We start from the raw sequence: 6,848 nt of genomic DNA on the forward strand, positions 1-6,848 counted from the left end.
TTTGCTGGAATAAATCTGCTTTTCAGAGCTGTTGCCTTTTTGACAGGATGAGAAACTCCAACTGGAAAAGAGCCACTTTGCATCAAAAACCTGATCAGGCAGGAGAAGACTTTGCCTTTCACTTAAAACCATCTCAAAAGGGAAAGCTTGCACTTTGTCGTGGAATTCTGCTTAGCACAGGAAAACATTTCCCAGCCAGCTCCATCCATTCTGATTGGGTTGCTCTGCCAGTGACACCATGCCTCAGGCACAGCATTCTGTGCTCACCCCAATGTGCCTTAGCGCCTGGCTGGGGTTCTGCACGGCCCCAGACTGCCTCCCACTGAGCAGCGCTTTGCTCCAGCTGGACACATCATTGCCCAAGTATCTCCCCATCTCCAAGCCAAAAGTATTGCTTTGTACACAAAAAATCCTCGCTCCAGTGATGTCCAAGCCCATGTTTTGGCTTTGCTGGGCTCAGGGTTGCAAACCCCAGCCCTTCATGAGCAACCTGGCCCTTTGAAATGGAGCAGGAGCGGACAGACAAGGTCATCTCTCCACTCCAACGTGCCTGCTCTGAGAGCCCAGCACACATCCACGGCACACCCCGCATTCCCTGGAGATGCCATGCAGGAGGAGCAGGGTGTGTGCACGCACGTTTCTGTCCATGGGCTGTTCTGCATGCAGCCTGCAACGTGAGCCAGGGGCTGAAATAGCATCTGCTTTTAGCAGGAAGATGCTACGAAGCTGCGACACCCGCCTGCCACGCCAGAAATGTGAGGCGGGAATGTTCAGCATCCAGCCAAATCAGCCTTGAGAACAGGAATACCGGCTCTGTACAATTAATCTTCCAGGAGAAGAGAACATCCCCTCGGCCCGCCCTTAGCAAAACCGGGACACCCGAGAGGGAGCTTCCACATCCCTCCCTCCTGAACAGCAAACAGCAGAACAAAGGCAAGGGCATAAAAGGAAAGCCTGCATGGACCCGGCACCAAATATAACTCAGGAAGGGGACAATGCCCACAAGCAGCAAAACTTCTCCTGCACATGGGTTGGTTTATCCACATGGATGGTTTATCCACATGGATTGTGGCATTGGTTCACTCAAATGACTTTCTCAAGTGATTTAGCTATAGCAGATTCTTCTGAATGTGTTTCCCCCCATACAACTCGTCACAGCTTCCCCCAGCCCCAGAGCCTGCAATGCTGCTGTCAGAGCACTGTACACACAAGGATAAAGGTTTCACATGTCCGGGAAAGAAAATCCTTCCAATAGTTGTGGTTGCTGAGTTATGGCTGGGTTTGTGTCTTTGAATGACCCAAGTGATGGAGGTCACTTGGAGCAACCTCCTGATGAGTTCATTTTCCTACATGTTAGCAAGCCCTTGGCCTGAGTAGAGCTGAAGGAGAACACCACAGAACAATTTATCCGTCTTAAAAGGCAAAACGCAAGCCCATAGATCCATCAGGAATGCCACAGGAACATAGCAGAACAACCCCACAAGAGCTGGCTTTGGGTTCGAGCAGCCCTTCCCTAAGCAAACCTTTCCTTCATGATCCAGAGCTGGGAGGTCAGTTTTAACTAATGAAGCTGTGAACAGCTCTGACAACATGGAAAGAGGCAGAGCACTAATGTCATCACTTGTGTGACCCTTCCCGTGTCTGCCATCAGGGATCACTTTGTCAACACTTCCACTCGGCACAGGAAATTCCCCCTGGTTTTAGGCCACATCTCCAAGGGGAAAGCAGCCCTAACCCAGTCCTAACAAGCCAATGACTGAACCTCCTCTCACTTTAGTGACATGTTCAAGCTTTTAGGCAGTCGGTTACTGATTCAATGTCACTCAGCACTGCTTTTAACCACAAGCTGGAGATTAGGCACAGCTTTTGCTCAGAAGAGCATGAAGAGCACACCTAATCCCAAAGAGACCTTTGCAGGCATCTGAACCAGGACACCCTGACTCAGTGCACACCAGTGCAGCTGTAGAGCAACTCCTTTGTGCCCTTTAGATGGCAGCAACTTTCTCAAAGCTGCGGAAACACATGGGTAAGGGGAAAAAAGATGTAAGTCTGAAGGTCACGAGATGAATCCAGGTGAGGAGGAGGTCAGGAATAGAGCTAAGCACGCACAGACACACTTCCCAGATACGCAGACTTGAAGGCTGCACTGTTACAGCCAGCAGTGCCAAATAAAGGTAAGGAGTGGATCTGAAATGATCTGAAGAGACTTGTGATGTCTAGAGCATCTGGCAGGGAACTTGTTAACCCTTTTCTGCAGATGATGTGCTGCACACAGGCTGCTCCATCAGCAGGACTCAGCCCTGGACCCATCTGTTGTCACAGGGCCAGCAGGCAGCCACTCAGCAGGGCCAGAGGTACCAGCAGGACACACGTGCTCTCACATTGCAGCCTTCAGATCATCATCCACCATCAAAACCCTGTGCACTGCTCTTCTACAATATCCCCAAGGAATCTGCTTGCAAGTTCCCTGCATTCCTCACACATTCCTGCAAGGAAGCTTCTGATAGTTCCTTCAGCAACACAAGTGCTCATCACTGAATTAAATCTTACAGCACTCCTTCCTGAGCCGTGAGCAAGAAAGTATTCCTGGAATTCCTATGTAGCTGTCCCTGGAGAACAGCTCAGCCCTCTGCAGTGCTCTGCTCAGCCCTACACCACCCTCTGCTTGCTTCTGCCCTTCCATCCACTGCAGAGAAAATGAAAGTGAGAACCAGAACGCGATCATCCCAGAACCTTCCCTTTTATTCCCAAAATAAGAGGATAAAAGCCAAAAAACAGAAGCAAGGTGTTGCTTCTTGTTGTAGCAAGTACCCCACAGGGCTGCCCTTCCCCTGAGCTGGTAGGAAAGAGATGTTTCAGACTGAGCACTTCCTAAAGCTGCTAGATGCCAAAAAAGAGGTACCCACAAATAAAATAGAGATCACCAATTCTATAAGCATCCAGAGGTTTGCATTGCCAAATATGACACACCCTGGGCTGGAGTTTCCTTAGCAAAAGGTTAAGCCCTCTCCAAGATGCTGGGCTTCCAGAGTGAGGTTCCTTCTGTTCCATCAGCCACATCCAGTCCATCACCTGCAGGGCTCAACCCTATACAAAGGGCATTTAACTCCCCAAACCACTCACTGGACTTGGGATAATCAACGTTCAGATGAGCAAAATCAGGGTGTTTGGATCCAATTAGTGCTCCTAATCTGTCCTGAAAGTCATCCAGGGCTGAAGCTGTTCCAGCCACACATATGGCTTGGAGCAGGAAAGGCACAAGTCCCTCGAAGCATCCTCTCCAGTGTGTACTTCACAACGGTGCTGCTCCTCACTCTAAAAGGAAAATCGCTCCTATGTGTACCGTGAAGTTTTCCCTCTCAGCACAACTGATCATGCCTCCCCTATAGCAACTCTGCCTCCTCTCTCCAGCCACACATTATCAGACCCCTCTGTGACTCTACAGTAAGTGTCTATGGGCAAGGCAGAACAACGTTAATTCCTTAATTCTTCAAGGAGCAGAGAAACCTGGGGCTGCAGAAAGCCAGCAAGCTCTCACAGACACCTCCCTGTTCCACAGCAAACGGTCCTTTGCCACATCCGAGCTGGAGGAATGTCTCACCCCACCACGGGACACAGGCTGCAGTGTTTGGAGCCCAACGGGGCTCTCCCCATCCCACACCAGCATCAGCCCGCAGCCAGGCTGTAAACACACCTGGGTCCCTGCACACCTGGAATCACTACATCTTGTGTTCTGGGGAGGGAAAGGGTTCTTTGCCCTGTTTTAGCAGCTCCTCCTCCTCCTACATTCATGCTCTGAGGCCAGCAGATGATGCCAACCCAGACCCAAAAGCCCACTGCTGTTCTCCAGACACAGGCTGCACCCCTGTTTTGGTGCTGCTGATTTGCCCTAGCTCAAGCTTACCTGGGATGCTCACACTACAGAAACTCTGACACAGTGCATCCAGGCAATGTGGCACCCAGCCCCAACTGCTGCATGGCCCTGAAGAGTTTAGTAGGACCCTCTGTCATAGCGAGGGGCAAGATATAACATAGTCTAGTGAGCAAGTGTTAGGCAACAGAACAACACAAAGGAAAGAAGTCAGGTATCTTCTACCACTTCACTAATAGAACTCCAAGTTTGTGGAGCTCAGCCAAGGACCTCAGCCTACTTGGGTCTTATTTTGGGTCTGAATTTCAGATGCATCAGAAGATTTGGCTCACACCTTCTGCTTTCATCCAGTCTGTGGGAAGATGCAGGAGGAGCAGAGGCTGGCTCCTAAATCCAGGTAACCAGCATCAGCCCCAGGTGATGTCGAACGAATGAATGGGAATGACTCTGGATGGGCAGAGGAACACCCAATACCCCAACTACCTCATGCTACCCCTTGGTCACCCCAGGATAACTTAGAGCAGCCTCCAGGCTGCCTCAAGGATAGGGGAAAGTAGTGAGAGCATCTTGATTTCCTCATCATGCTTCAGTCCCTTTTAACGTGACTCCTGGATGTGTTTTTCCACTACAGAGAGTGCAAAGGGAACAGACCCTCCTTTCAGCCAAACCAGCCAGGGCTGCGCTGAACTCACCCGAGCCTCTACAGTTACTGACTCCAGCTCTGTCCAAGCCAGACCACAGAGGCGCAGGAGGAAGCGAGGGCCCATCCAACAGGTCACCGGTCCAACATCTGCTTTCCATGTTCCCCTGGGCAGGGCTCCAAGTGCGTAACATACACATCTGCCTGTCTGTCTCCATACAGCACATGCCTTTGTCCCCTCCGACACCGCTGACCAGTGACCCCAGCAAAACTCTGTGGAGCAGGGTGAAAAGCAGCTCCCCAAGAAACACACCTCATCCCTGGGGACAAAGCAGGGCTGCACAATAAAAGCTACAAGCACAGCAGCCGTGATCCCCACCCAGAAGCAGGGCTGTAAAGCAGCAAAACCTCCCCAAGTTCAAACTAGCAGAGCCATAAAGAGCATCCCTTCACTGCAGCAGCATTTCTGCCATCTGCAGCCTGAGCACAGCAATCAGTGCTGTTATAACCCCTCCACATGGGTGGCAACAGACACCTGCAGCAGGATGCATGGACAGGGTGGAGGAACCAGTGGAAAGAGGTGCTCCACACTACGAGGGTGCTGAGGCGCTGGCACAGGGTGCCCAGAGAAGCTGTGGCTGCCCCATCCCTGGCAGTGTTCAAGGCCAGGTTGGATGAGGCTCGGAGCAACCAGCTCCAGTGGAAGGTGTCCCTGCCCATGGCAGGGGGTTGGAACTGGATGAACTTTAAGGTCAACCCAAGCCATTCTATGATCACTTAACATGTTCACTTCCTTCATGCAAGTGTGCACATCACACACACAGGCAGGCTCTCACGTCTCTGCTGGCTGAAGCACACAAAGTCATGTTTAATGTTCATCGCCTTCGTGCTACATGCACTGCACCAGGCTACCTGCCACAAACACACATTCCCTGGCCCACTCCACATTGCACAGGCAGTGAAGCCTTAAACAGCCAGCCTGAAATGAGCCACTAATGTCTGTAATTAGCCACCAATCCTACTCAACTGCTGGGATCAGTGGGGAGGGAACTTACACCCGGAGAAGCAACCTGCCCCAAGCAGCTTAAGGGAGCATCACTGTTTTGTGCTGAGCTGCCCATAACAAAATCCTCCTATTTTCAGGTATTTCAGGGAATGCATCACATTTCTCAAGGAGGCAGCTCCTGACTTCACTGTGAGCTGCAGCGGTTCAGGGTGAACTGAAAGGTTCCCCCAGTCCCTAAGGACATGCACAGTGAGCTCTGACCCCAGCACACTAACAAACCAAGAGCAGAGCTAACCAGTTAGTTAAAGCAAGTTAGTCAGACTTAACACTGAACAGTCACATTTAGCACAACACAGCTCCAAGCACTCAGTCCATCTCAGCTTGGCCAGCTGCAGACATGGAGTTCACTGGTATTTCTCCAGTTTAAATTTCAGCCCAGTGTCTAGTTAAGCTTATAAATAAGAAACAAAGATACTGCAGGAAACCAATGCCGGGCCAATTCCCACACTAGAGGTAAGCAAAGCTGGCACCCTCCATGGCTCAGGGCACTCCCCAGCCCTTGGCACTCCTTACCTGTACATGGGTTTCTGAAGGTGTTGATAGAAGGTGTTTCCATCCTTGTCAGGCTGTTGAATGCGTCCTGTTCTGAAGGCTCCAGGATGTCCTTTAGAAAAGCATCCATTTTTCTTACATGGGGATACAAAACTTACACCCACAAATGTAACATCACTTGATGCTAGGTGGCCAAAACACTTTTCCTCCTGTTTTTCTCCTCAGGGACACTCAGGCCAGGAGCAGCTTGCAGGAAGCTGCTTCACTGCCACCAAACACTGTGTTACTATAGAGACACTATGCAGCCACTCTGCTGCCTCACACACTACCCAGCTTCAGAGAGCCCTTGAAGTCAGTGGGAGCCTGACTGAAAGGACTTCAGTCTGGCTTCAGGTGTTAGACACTTCACACAGAGCTCACTGCTTTAGGTAGCATTGGGCAGGATGCGAAGCCATGCATTTTAAAGCAAACACCACAATGAGAGTTAACATGATATATTTAAGCCCCATCCTCCCAGTGCTGCACATACACAGGCCAGCTGAGCTCTAGGTACCTGCCGTACACACTATTCCACGACCTCCTCCCTTACCCAGTGCATTTGGGGTTGGTTAACTACATAAACAAGTACATAAAGGAAGGAGGTCCTTTACAGAAGCGCAGTCTCACCCACCACAAAAAGTGGGAGCTGTGCAGTGGATACAGGTAGGGCTTGCCCACAGCCTTTGTTTTCCCCTTTCAATATCTATTCTCTCTCTGTACTGCTGGTTCCCTCAGCTCAT

General features: G+C 50.7%; 1 protein-coding gene across 2 annotated transcripts in view; it reads right to left on the reverse strand.

The window, feature by feature from the left end:
- The window catches only part of TEKT3 (tektin 3), a 70,077-nt gene extending 63,897 nt beyond the window's left edge, over window positions 1-6,180 (reverse strand). For both annotated transcript variants that reach the window (XM_065693520.1, XM_065693519.1), the window contains exon 1: window positions 6,091-6,180. The gene's annotated coding sequence lies outside the window, so the exon portion shown is untranslated. The remainder of the gene's footprint in view (window positions 1-6,090) is intronic.
- Window positions 6,181-6,848: the final 668 nt, after the last annotated feature.

Source organism: Lathamus discolor, chromosome 13 (genome assembly GCF_037157495.1).
Source record: "Lathamus discolor isolate bLatDis1 chromosome 13, bLatDis1.hap1, whole genome shotgun sequence".
Taxonomy (NCBI): domain Eukaryota; kingdom Metazoa; phylum Chordata; class Aves; order Psittaciformes; family Psittacidae; genus Lathamus; species Lathamus discolor.